The sequence below is a fragment of the Stenella coeruleoalba genome (assembly GCF_951394435.1).
Source record: "Stenella coeruleoalba genome assembly, chromosome: 6".
Classification (NCBI taxonomy): Eukaryota; Metazoa; Chordata; class Mammalia; order Artiodactyla; family Delphinidae; genus Stenella; species Stenella coeruleoalba.
The window spans coordinates 120792691-120806482 of NC_137151.1; the positions used below are offsets into that span (position 1 = coordinate 120792691).

The 13792-nt window shown below is 39.6% G+C and overlaps 1 protein-coding gene across 4 annotated transcripts in view; it reads left to right on the forward strand.

Annotated features, from left to right (window-relative positions):
* Positions 1-759: 759 nt before the first annotated feature.
* GIGYF2 (GRB10 interacting GYF protein 2) overlaps positions 760-13792 on the forward strand; it is a 126641-nt gene continuing 113608 nt past the window's right edge. For 2 of the 4 annotated variants that reach the window (XR_013828852.1, XM_079925062.1), the window contains exons 1-2: positions 760-830; positions 6101-6166. The gene's annotated coding sequence lies outside the window, so the exon portion shown is untranslated. The other 2 variants (XM_079925064.1, XM_079925063.1) reach the window with 2 other exon arrangements.

A 13792-nucleotide genomic window follows, 5' to 3' on the forward strand; every position in this document is an offset into this window, starting at 1 on the left:
TAAAGTTAAATAAATAAATAAAATATAGAAAAAAAATACAGGGCGCTCACTTAAATTTGAATTTCAGGAAAACGATGAATAATCTTTTAGTGTAAGTTATGTCCCTGATATCGCTGGTGGCCTGTATTTCATTTGGCAACCCCCAGTTGGGAGATTTTTAGGTCAAAGAATTATAGTCCCGGATGCACTAGGACGGAGCTGGAGCTCTAAAGTCCTCCCCTGCTGTCACATTCCAAGAATCTAGAATGAATTCTCAGTTTTTCCGGAATCGTTAACAAGCAGACAAACTGCTTTGAACCTCAGCTTTTGTCACTTCCCTATTTTCTCTAGGATGGCAAACGGGCAGGAAAATGCTGGATGAAAACCTGTTTAAAAGTTCTGGTGTGGAAAATCAGCTCCTAAATGATGCAGAGCTTTTTGAACTGCCAATGGGCTCTGGATTGGGCGCAGAAGACGGTGAGTCACACGGCGCTTGGCCCAGCTCCAGCTCTGAACACCAACTCTACTCAACTCAAGGGCAGGCAGGGAGCGCCGGCCAAAGGACTCGTAGGCGCTTGCGCCCTGCCGCGGCCCCGCCCTCCTCCAGCCTGACATCCGGGGCTCGGGCAGGGGCGTGCCCGGGAAAGAAGGGAGGGAGGCTGCGGAAAGGAAGGATGTCGTGGGAGGCTGGAGAAAATGGGAGGGAGGGGAGGCGGGGCGAGGGCAGAGCAGGGGGCGTGGCGGAACGAGCACGCTGTCACGTGACGTGCGTGGGGACGTGTCGGCCATCTTGTGTTGTTGAGGCTGAGGACTGACTTGGGTTCTGAGAGACTCCCTGTCCCGGACCGCAGGTAACCAGTGACTCGGTCTCGCTCCCCAGCCCGGCTCCGCTCCGCGCCCCGGCTCCGCCGTTCCGCCTGGGTCTCCCGGGCCTGCCGCCCGCGCTCGCCTCCCCGCCGCTCTGGCCTGACCCGGCCCAGCCGCATGGACACCCCCAGGCCGCCCGGCAGTCGCCGCGGCCGGCTCGGGCGTCAGGCGAAGGGACAGTTCAGGTGCGGGGTCGGAGTGACTCCCCGGCCGGGGGCAAGCCGGGCCCGGGCGCGTCTCGGCTGCCGAGCTGGAGAGCCCCTTCTTCCGGGGCCCGTTGGCATCGCAGTGGGAGCCGAGGAAGGGAAGAGGGTGGTGGGATGGCCAGTGTCAGGCCGGCTTGCTTAGGGCCAGAGGGCTCGCCTTCTACTACCTGGTCCTCGGGGCCAGCCACCCGCCCAGCCTCGGGGTGCCCGGGGTAACAGCTGCTGCGGCCAGACAGCTGTTCCTGCCCGCGCTCCTCCCCACACCTGGCCTCTGGGAGATGCGCCCTTGCCTTCCTCGCCGAGCATCTGCACTGGGGAGATTCCTTCCGTGGCGAGAGGACTGGGTCTGGGCCAGGCCTGAAGCCAGGTGGATCCATGATCGGAACCTGGGACGGAGGTTGGGAAGGTAGAACCCATGGCAGCTTTGGGACCCGAACATTCACATTAGGTTGAAATGGGCATTAGCCTTAAGTGACAGTATTTCCCCACGAAGCACTCAGAATATTTCAGTTTTGTGGCTGAAACATAAACCAAGCGACCAGAGAAGGGGGGGTGTCAAGAAAGCAGGTTGTGTGGCTGTGTTTGGGAAGCAGTAACGTTGCTTTGCATTTATCTAGCACTGTTGTTTTTGTTTAAATTTTTTCTTTCCTTGAAAGAGCACTTAAGCACACCTAATTTCTCTGTAAGAAAGGTAAGTATTTCAGTTTAACTTGCAAGAAATTGAGGAAGGGGCCAGAACCTGTGAGCAGATTCTTATCCAGTGTTGTATACCTTGGATTATACTTAGTCAATGTTAAATACCTTGGATTATAGGCAGTTTTGATTCCCAGTTTGTATGCATGGAAGATATTCTTTCCTTACATAGTATTTCCTTTTTAGAATCTAGTGATTTTCTAGATTAAAAAAAAATTGTCATCCTTTCTGAACATTAACTTTCATCTTTCTAATATTTGCAGCTCTGGCCTTTCAGAGTTTGTCTGTTTTGGTTAGAACACAAAGCGTTGTCTCATTTGTTGGTGTTTTTATGTGTTTTAACTAGTGTAGCAGCTTTCAGAGTGCTCAAATTGGAATATGTACTTTGCTGTTACATCAAATGTTACCTCAGTAGAAGACACTAGGAAAAAAAAGTAAAAGTGGTATGTATCTGGAGAAATGTCACAGTCTTTTTGACATTTACTACTGGGGAATACAATGGTGATGGTGGTGATTCACTAGAAAAGAAAGGACTTTGAACCTTTTCTATACCGGACAAAGCATTTTTGGATTTTGAGACTGAAGAGGGAGAAGGGACTATATGCTTCCATTCATTTATTCTTTCATTTGTGCATTTGTTTGAAGAATATCGAGATCCTACTACACTGGTGGGTGCTGGGAGCAAAACAGACCAAAAATTCCTGTTTCCATGAAGCTCATTCCTAGACAGATAAATACATACTTAGGTAAGATATATAGTGTAGTGATAAGTGATGTGGGAAAAAAATGAGACAGGGTAATAGGATAATAGGGAGCTGGGGAAGGGGTTAATTTTAGGAGGAGTGCCCTGGGAACGCCATGGGGAGAAGCTAATATTTGAGGGAAGACCTGACACAGGTAAAGGATCTATTCCTGTGGCTCTCTGGAGGAGGAATGCTCCAGGCTAGGGAAGCGAGGGCAAAGACCCTGAGGCAGAAACTGAAGTAGGAGGCGATTGTGTGTGGCTGGGAAGAGTATGGAGGCTAAGCCTAGCCAGAGAGGCATGATCACTAGGGAACCTAGTAGGAAGTGTGTACCCAGCTCACTGGTTCTAAGATGAGTGGGGTTATTCAGTTGCCCTGGAGTCTTCTTCCACATCTCTTTCCTCCAACATGACACCCTTCCCCTCCCCCAATTTGGAAAATTCAGGATGCTCATATAATGTATTTCAGGAAATTGTCATGAAATAGCTTTCTCAAAAGTAAAAGTTTTTAAATGAGATTGATGATAAAAGGATTTTTCAAAAGAAATTGCTTTCTAAGAAGAGGATCTTTGAATTACTTCAGAATATTTGAAAATGTAGGGAAATGAATTTCCTTTGAAACTTAGGCACAGGTCATTAAGGAATATAACCTGGAAGAAGTGTATTAACTCACGTTGTTTTTAATGGTAAAGAATTCCTCTTAATGATTTCTGTGTTGTCCAGCCTAGTTTTAAGTTCCTCAGGGACTGTTCAACTAACTTGTTTGTATATCTTTTATAGCATTTTACACGTGTAGAACTTTCTGTGCTGAGTTTTTTATTCCTCAGCTTTGACCTTTCAGACTAGTTCTTCAATTAATTTTATACTAGTAGACTTTTTCTTGGAAAAAATTTTTTTATGATTTTCTTTCAGCTTATCTCCATATTCTTATTACTGAGCTTTCATAAATGTCCTCTTTCATTTTAATTCATCTGAGGAATTTAATATTTTGGCTTTGAAATGCTTTTGTTGGTGAGTTGCATATATGAAAAAGAATTTGTCTTGGCTTGCCTGAAAATCATGAGAAGTTAGGAATTGCGACTTCAGGGTGTGAGTGGAGCTCCTTGGCCAAGAGGAGGCATAGTGATGCTAGTGAGGAGATAGTGTTTTAACGAATTGCATTTCTCTCTCTTGTTCCTTTGGTGAGTTTTTGAAATCACAGTTCCAAATTATAATGTCTTTGATGTCATATCAGCTCATTTGTTCTCATGACTCTGCGTTTTAGTATTCCATATGTCTATATTTTTGTTGACCTTCACACTGGAAGATGACACTATTGATAGTGATTGCTATCTGGGAGAACCATTTTGGGTGACCAGATTATTACTGTCCTGTTTATCCTTGCCCTTCTAAAGGATCTTTGATTTGTTCCATTTTTTAAGACTGACTTCATTTGCCATTCTCTGTTAGCCCCTGACGACTAAATTTTCAGTACTGTTTTATTCTATTTCTTATAGATTATAGTGGGACCAGTCTCATTAGGTTGAATCTACAGCCTATGTTGGTGTTAATCCAGGTATATTAGAGGCAAGTTCAATGTCTGTTTTCTTCAGCAGTTCTAATAGACTTAACATTATTTGGTGATTGTTGTAAAACTCTGAACCCAAGTTTTTTTTTCGTCCTTAACCCCCACTAGGATTTTATGGTGATTAAGTCCTAATATTTCCATTCATTTTTAATGCCCTGAAGAATTGCTTGTCTTTAAAAATATAAGTAGATTTTTATTCCACAGTCAAGTACTTATAGTTAGACTCCTAATATTTCTTGACCAGGATAGCATTTTATCATTTTTTATGCTCCCAGATAACTGAGAAATATATTAGATTAATTATATAGGAATACAGAATGATACCTTTGTTGGATTGCCCATAATTTTATTTGAGGTTGAGGGAGAAGAGGGGAGAGGTTTGAAAAACAAAAGGATATTCTCTTTTTTAAAAATAAATTTATTTATTTTATTTATTTATTTTTGGCTGAGTTGGGTCTTCGTTGCTGCGCTCATTGTGGTGGCGTTCTCATTGTGTGCGTTCTCTTCGCTGCTGTGTTCTCATTGTGGTGGCTTCTCTTGTTGCGGAGTACGGGCTCTAGGCGCGCGGGCTCTAGGCACGTGGGCTTCAGTGTTTGTGGCACGCAGGCTCGGTAGTTGTGGCTTACGGTCTCTAGAGTGCAGGCTTAGTAGTTGTGGTGTACGGGCTTAGTTGCTCCGCGGCATGTGGGATCTTCCCGGACCAGGGATCCAACCCGTGTCCCCTGCATTGGCAGGCGGATTCGCAACCACTGCACCACCAGGGAAGCCCCAAGAATATTCTCTTAAGTGGCCAAAATTAATTTTATAAAAATAGTTTCAAAGTATGATACACTTCCTTACCTCAAGTAATTAAGGAACACAATTTTATATTTTCTTGGTAACTACAGAGTTTCATTGAAATTGAACTTTATTTATAGTTATAATAATAGGAGATACCCTAGAGCTTATTCTCTTGAGTTAGGCCCAGAGAAGAGTTTTTATTACCTAGTTCTCCCCTCTTTTGCTTCTGCTTGCTCTTATAAAAAGTAGAGTGCAGGACTTCCCTGGTGGCATGGTGGTTAGGAATCCGCCTGCCAATGCTTGGGGACGTGGGTTCAAGCCCTGGTCCGGGAAGAGCCCATCTGCTGCAGAGCAGCTAAGCCCACGTGCCACAACTACTGAGCCTGCGCTCTAGAGCCCACGAGCCTAGAGCCTGTGCTCGCTGCAACTAGAGAAAGCCCATGAGCAACAACGAAGACCCAATGCAGCCAAAAAATAAAAAGTAGAGTGCAGTGGATAAAGTTGGATGACCTTTTGGACATTGTAACATGGCTACTTTTTTGAAAAATTAAATCAGAGGTGGAAGTGGCTTTTTCAAGTTGCTTTCTTGCTGTTAGTAAAATTGTCAACTTTAATTTTTAGTTACTGTTTTTTGACTTTTTAGTAGCAGCCTTCAAAGCATCATTTGATTTTAGCTAAGAAATCACTTAGAGCTGTTGTTTCAGTCCACTCCTTGTCACTTGAAATGTCACCATCTTGTGGATTTTTAAGATATTGTCTCATCAGAGCATTAAAAGAAGGTTGTGATTTTGCAGCTGAAAGCACATCTGGAGCTTTGCTCCTTGGACGTTTTGGCACTGGTCACACCTTGGGGCTCATTGATTATTTGCATAAGATACATGCTGTATTGCCGTCTTGCTAGCTGTCATTTTTCTATCAGATATGTTAAAAAAGTTAATACCAAATCCCTGTAATGTAGTTTTGGATGAAAACCCTAAATAATCATTTCCTGAAACCCTATGGTGGTGCTCATTTTTTAGTTTCATCAGAATCACTTAGAACTTCGGTTAAAAATATATATTTTTCAGTCCCATTCCAGAGCTACTGAGAGAGACGCTTTAGATGTTAGGACAGGGTATATAGATTATAAGCATATCAGGTGATTCTAATATTTTAACCAGGTTTGGAATCCATTTCTTGTAAAGCATATTCATGATAAAAATTACGTTTCTAACGTTTCCTAAGAGATTGCTGAGTTATTTACTTTAATACTTTTATTATTTGCAGTGTTAAAAGGACCTGAATAAAGTCTGCTCAAACCTCCTGCTGTGAACCAGCAGAACTTTTGAACAGGTGAGTTTTGAAGGGAAGCACAAAGCCTGAGGGCTTATGCAAACAGATAATTTTTGCTTTTAAGGCTCCGGTTATTTTTGTCCTATTATTTCTCCTGAAGTTATAGATAGAAACAACTTCTCTGGTACCACTCAGATCCCTTATGAACCGTGAGAATAATCATACCCTTTCTGCATTGATCCTGGTGTGAATTTGTGTCTTAAATTGTCATAATGATTTTTTGATGGTATGAAACAGGAAGAGGAGTGCTTTGAGGGGAAGGGTAAGGAGGTACCTGAAGGCACCCAAGAGCAGCTGGCTTCATGAAGGACATGAACCAGAAACCCCATGGGAAGCATTCAGGAGGCACGGTGGTCCAGAGAGCACTTTTCTCCTTGCTGGCTAGTAGGTGTCATCTCTTGTCTCTTTATATCTTGCTTTAGTTGTCTTTCCACACTCTGGTCTTTTCTGCTTTAACAAAAACAGAAGAAAATTGCTACTTCATTCTTGGAGCCACATAGAAACTCAAGCTCTAGTGCCACTAGCCAACTGGTTATTAGCTCAGTGTCCCCACTTCAGATTCCTGGGAGGGAAAATTTGATTGGTTGAACTTGGTCCAAATTTCCATTATTGGTCCAATTAGTGTGGCCATGGGGTTGGGGTCTTGAAAGGTCCCACTCCTAAGAGTGGGGGCAGGTCTCAGAGGAGGTGGAATGTAGCCTTTTTGAGGCAGAATCCCACAGAAGCTTCTAGATGTTTTTCCTTTTCCTAGAAAAATGCCTGTATTCTTGTCAGTTTCAATTTCCATGTCCTGAAGAGTTAAAATATATGCGTATCTTTTCGGTGAATGAGGCCCAGTAGGTCTCACCAAGCATTCTTGGAACTTCCTAGTGCAGTGTTTAACAAACCTTCTTGATTTGGGGGTTCAGAGGACCATCTAGGGTAAAGGCTTAGTAAATGAACATAAGCAAATAAGACACTTAGTTTGTGGAAAAATTCATTGTTTATTTATTTTTCATTGATTGCTGTTAAAATTTTAATTTCTGTGTACTTTTTACAGTATTAAGTAACACTTGATTATGAGGAAGCCATAGAGAATTTGAAGGGTAGGACTTCTATATATGAATCTATATTCACATTATTTGAATGGTAGCAGGGACTTTCACTTTTGGGAAAGGATCAGGGAGACAGTATAAACTTTTGTATTACATGTTTTTGTATACTAGAATTATTAGGTAATATTGAGGCAAACTTTTAAAAAAATTATTTATTTTTGGCTGTGTTGGATCTTCCTTGCTGGGTGCGTGCTTTCTCTAGTGGCGGCCAGCTCCTCATTGCGTTGGCTTTTCTTGTAGCGGAGCATGGGCTCTAGGCACACGGGCTTCTGTAGTTGTGGCTCGCGGGCTCTAGAGCGCAGGCTCAGTAGTTGTGGTGCACAGGCTTTGTTGCTCCGCGGCATGTGGGAACTTCCCAGATCAGGGCTTGAACCCTTGTGTCCTGCATTGGCAGGCAGATTCTTAACCACTGCGCCACCAGGGAAGCCCTGCAAACTTTTTTTTTTAATGGAGCATTTTGAAGTTCTCTTTATTTTTGTTTGTAGCTTGTATGTCCTTGGTAGCATCTAATTGCTTAAGTCATTTTTTATAACTCACATCTTGTTATGTTAGTATATCAGTGTATCCAGATTTTGACGCAAAGCATAGGAATTATTAATCAAAGTGATCTATTATAGAATGATGTATGGAATGACAGACCACAGATGTGACCTCCTATGATTTTTTTTTTTCCAGCCAAGGTTTCTTTAGCAGATTGCAGCTAAATTGATTTATAAGGTGGAAGAGTCCTTTCTCATGTTGTACATATTCTTTAATCTGGATGTTGAGGTAAAGCATATGTAGGGCTTTGTGAGGCTTAAAAAGATTTCCACACAATCAGTGTAAAACTTTCACAGGCTCTGGGCATCCCTCTCTGGAAAAGATTGGCTTGTGGTGAGATTATCAAATGATATGGTAATGTTTATGGCATTGTAATTTTTCCTTGAATAGTTAAGTGGTTGCTAATTTTATTCTCCTTTCACCAAAAGGGGGGAAAAAAGAGAAACATTTATATATTGTTCAGAAGCAGTGGGGAGAATGGCAGTAACAGTAATAGCTTTTTCTTGTAGTGATATTGTGGCCAGTATGTTCTTTGGGAACAAAGCTCCTTTTATTCTAGTTGTCCTGAACCTGGAGGAAGTCTTGAGAGCTCTGGCCACTTCAGTATTGGTCCTTTGCTTGCAGAGACTGACAAAGAATTGGCAGAGGTACTGTCTTGGTACTTAATAATTGGCAAATCATGGCTCAGTCCTTGAAGAGATGGTTACATCCAGATTTCATGATTAGCCCCTTGGGAATTGAGATGTTGTTACCCAAATCGTGGCCAGTTGAGTAACTGGATGAAGCCATCTTGCAAGATCAGTGGGTCAGAGAGCCTTAATTCATGTTCTGGAATCTGACACTCTTTATGTAATCTTTCATATTACTTCTGTCATTGTTAATGAAGTTTCTGATAGTGTGTTATGAGAAGATATACTCTTCCTCAACTAGAGAGCTCACTGTATTGCTTAAGTGAGTGATGCAGAGGGGTAGAAGTTGGAGGATAGTGGAAAAGAGAAGGAGATTGGAAAAAGGAGAAAAAGGACTTCCACAAAATGAATTCCCCTGAAAATTGCAAGGAAATGGGGAAAAAAAAAAAAAAGGTAACCATGCAGTTTTGAGCACTATGTCAGTATGTAGAGAAAAAGCTTGTGGCTATTAAGCAGAGAAATGTAGGTTTAATTTTCTGTCATTTACTACCTGTAACTTTAGATAAATAAGTTAACCTCTTGGAGGCTTATTTTCCTTACTGTAAAGTATATCCCATGGTGATTTGGGAATTAAAAGTAAAATGCCCAATACAATGCCTGGCACATAGTGAATAAATGGTAGCGGTTACGATTGTTATTGCTATGTAAATAGATACATTTTGATTGTAAAGTGTCATCTTTATAATTTGAATAGAGGCCTTGGTGGGTTCTGTTTTTAAGTCTTCTGTCTTTTTTTTGTTTTCAATCCAACAAATATTTGAATACCTTCTTCGTTCCAGGTGCTGGGCTAGCCATAGTGGTGAGCAAAACACCTGTCTTCATGGGACTTACATCCTAGTGGTAGAGGCAGTCAGAAGTCATATAAGTAAATTTCAAAATGTGGAAAGTTTCTCTGTCCTTGGAAAAGATACATTTTTAAAACCCTAGATATTCTTTGAATAAGTGTCCTATTTGGATCTTGGTGTTCTTGTTGTTAGGGATATTTTATGCCTCTTGATATGCTTTCCAGGGTATGTGTGTTCGTTTTATGTTAATTTATGTATTTCTTTTATTTGTCATTTTTTCCTCTTTCTCTGAGATAGATGTTCGCAACTTTTTATCTTAGGACTCCTTTACCTTCTTAAGAGTTAGAGGACCCCAAAGAGCTTTTGATTTTTCAGTTATATCTATCTTTATGAGATTGAGAAATTTAAAATGGTCTATTAATTTATTTAAAAATAGCAATAGTTTCTTTACATGTTAACATAAATATATTTTTAATGAAAAATACCTATTTTCTAAAACATTTCTAAAAAAATTTGCTGAGAAGAGTGACACTGTTTCACCTTTTCACAAATTGCTTTTTATGACTTGCTTTGTAGAAGGCAGCTGGATTCTCACAGCTGCTTCTGCATTCAACCCGTTGCTGTTTATTGTATTAGTTGAAGTCTGTGCAGGAGATTTATCCTCACAGAGATGTGTATGTAGTTGGAAAAGGGAGGAATATTTTAAGAGCTTTTTCAGATTATTGCAGATTTTCTTTGATATTACACTAAAATTAGACAAGTAGTAGTTTATAAAGGTTAGTTGCAATGTGAAATTTGAATTATATCAGTGCACTTTTATATTACATTACATTAAAATCTGTTGGTTTATCTTGTGCATTAAATGGATATTTTATATTATGCAGTATCAAAAAACACATTCATTAATATCAACATCCATCAGAAAAGCCGTTACTTATTGGAAAGTATAAGTACTAGAAAAACTCGTCAAGCTCATGGTAATGAATAGAAGTTTTCTAAAATTTTAACTTTTGCTTGAAAGCTCAAGTTTTATAATTGGCAACAAGTACTATCAATTGTTTTCCTTAAAGTGACAGTCTTGTTTCATTCATTTTTGAAAAAAAGGTCTGCTATATACCCAGGTCTGGATAATTTAATTTGTGTGTCAGCTCTTTCAAATCAATATGATGTTTCATGAGCAGAAGCAGTTAGCTGTCACATAAATGCTTTTCTTTGAGACTTTGGTGTGCAGCTGAAGTGCTTTATGTGTACTTCTCATTTCATCACGTTAAGAATATTAGAAAGCTGTGTACACAGGGACCAGGATTAATAAAAATTAATAGTTTTTACTGCTTTATAAAGGGCATTGTTAAGTAAACCTGGCTTTTTTTCCTCTCTTGTGAATATATGGCACATGGCAGTGAAGACTACTGTAGTTTGGTGCCATTAATTTGAATGGTGCTAAGGTGCCGGCAGTTTTACCCATGATTAGTGCAGTGCCAACATAGTGAAAAATGCAAAGAATATCTTAGTATTAACAGTTTTGCCATCTTGGATATCTTGAAAGTGTTTTGGGGAATTGCTGCTCTGGGGAGTGGAACATTTTTCAGTATTACATTTATATATATTGATATTACGTTGACTTTTTAAAAAGAGTTTTCAAAAAAAAAGGAGTTGTTTGAAATAGAAACTGGAATAAACATATCATTGAGGATTTTTAGATTTCAGTGAGGGTTTTTAATTCTGGGTAGATACAAATTTATTCATAAGTTGCAATCAGTTATAAAATACTCTTCTAAAATGGTCCCATAAAAATAGTCTTCTGCACCAGCGCTGTCCCACAGAATTTTCTGCTGTGATGGAAATGTTCTATAAATCTGCACTGTCAAATACTGCAGCCACTAGCCACATGTGACTGTGGAGCACTTGACATGTGGTTAGTGTGACTGAGGGAATCGCATTTTTTAAAATGTAAAAAACCTTTACTTTTTTATTACAACTCAAGTCCTCTTATTTTTACAGGTTTTATTTTTAAGAACAGTTTTAGATTCACAGAGAAATTGAGAAGATAGTACAGAGAGCTCCCATGTATACCACACCCAGGTTTTGTATTGTTAACGTCCTATGTTACTGTTGTCCATTTGTTACAATTAGTTAGCCAGTATTGCTTATTAACTAAGTCCATAGTTTATTCAGATTTCCTTAGTTTTCCTGAGTTTATTTTTCTATGTCAGGATCCCATCCAGGACATCCCATTACATTTAGTCAGTTATCCATAGGCTCCTCTTGGCTGTGATAGTTTCTCAGACTTCCTTGTGTTTAACAATCTTGACAGTTTTGAGGAGTATTGATTAAGCGTTCTGTAGAATACCTCCCTGTTGGAATTTGTGTGATTTTTTTCTCCTGGTTATGGGTCATGGGTTTTTGGGAGGAAGACCACAGAGGCAAAGTGCCATTTTCATCACATCATATCAAGAGCATATACTGATTTATAACTGTTAATATTGATTGATTATCACTGTTAACATTAACTTTGATACTTGGTTGACTTTCATACTTTGTCAGGTTTGTCCACTGTAAAGTTACTCTCTTCCCTCCCCCACAAGGAACTAGATTTTAAATTTTAATTAATTTAACTTGATATAGACCCATACGGTTAATGGGTACTATGTAAGATGGCACAGTTCTAGAGAGTGTTTCTCAGTTTTAAATATTATCCAAAACTTTATTTAACATCAATTTTAATAGATTTAAAGAAAGGCAGTTTAACATAAAAGAAATATAAAATGTTAGTCTTGAAATGCATTGCTTTTTGAGGGAGGCAGTCTGCTTTTAGTAAGCTTAGTCTTTTTAAAAATTAACTTTCTGAGGTTTAATTTATATACAATAAAATACCTTCATTTTAAGTATACTTGTATTAAGTGTACATCTTGATGAGTTTTGACAAGTGTATATACTTATGGGACCAAAACCACAGTCAAGATAGGTAACATTTTCATCACTCCCAGAACTTTCCTCCTTCTTTTTTGCAGTCATTTCCCCTCTCCCACCACTGATTTGTTTTCTGTGACTATAGATAATTTTGCCTCTTCTACAATTTTATATAAATGGAATTATTCAGTATGTATTCTTTTTGGGTCTGGCTTCTTTTGCTCAGCGTAATATTTGTGATACATCCATGTTGCGGCATGTATCAGTAATTAGGTGTGTTTATTGATGAGGATATTCCAAGGTATGGTCATTATAATGGTGTTTATCCATTTATCTTGCTTTGTGGCTGTTAGGAATAAAGTTGACCTTAGTTTCATGGCAATGGGTAGTGATTCAGACTGTTTTGGATTGCAGTGTTTATTTCAACACTGTAAATTAGGAATTTAAATTCTTTTTAGGATGAGGAGAAAAGCCAACAGAGCATCTATAATTTTTTTGAAGATATTCCATGAAAAGGATAATTAACATAGAAATAAATAGTATTTTGCAAAGTTTCATATAAAAATGTGCGATCCAGAGAGATATAGACAATTCTGGCTTCCTGGGGTGTGAGGGGAGTTCTTTGTCAGTTCTTTTTTTTTTTTTTTTTTTTTTTGCGGTACGTTGGCCTCTCACTGTTGTGACCTCTCCTGTTGCGGAGCACAGGCTCCAGACGCACAGGCCCAGTGGCCATGGCTCACAGGCCCAGCCACTCCGTGGCATGTGGGATCTTCCCAGACCAGGGCACGAACCCATGTCCCCTGCATCGGCAGGTGGACTCTCCACCACTGCGCCACCAGGGAAGTCCTGTCAGTTCTTTAAGATAAATGTTTAGTAATAAAGTGAATAATGGAAGCCTGATTTTGTTCCATGAAGTTTTATCATTAGTAGATATGTTAACAGATCGTATTTTAAAAATTATTTTTAAAAGTTTGCATGTTTAAAAATGAAGACATCTGGTATTGTCATACAGATGGGTGCAGAAGGAAAATGTGTTTTCTGCTATAATAGATGGGAGGAGAATTTCCTTTTATTTTTGTACCTTAAAATTGTTTTTTTAAACCGGGTTAATGTTCCAAAGAAGTTAACTTTCTTTGACATTTATGTTTGGGCTGTAAAAATATTTCAAACGGGAGGTCTTGTGGATGTTAAAATACACATTGTTGTTAAAGTAATTGAAGAATATTACTGCAAATTATGGAAATAGAAAAAAATCATTAATCCCACCTCATGAACATTTCTTTATTTTTATGTTCTCTTTGTCTATTTATGACATAGTTGGCCCTCTGTATCCACGGGTTCCATATTCTTGGATGTGGAAGGCTGAGTGTAAAGGATTTGAGCATCCCTGGATTTTGGTATCCACAGAGGGTCTTGGAACCAGTCCCCCTCGGGTACCAAGGGTTGACTGTATGTATAATTATACTTTTGTGTGCAGACATTATTATACCTGTAGTCTGTTGAGTGAATGTGCTGTTTTTACAAGATTGCTTACTGTCTTATACAATTATAAGTGATGTGCTATATGTGGTTCCCCTCTCATGGTTGGACCTTTTCTTTTCATTGTTT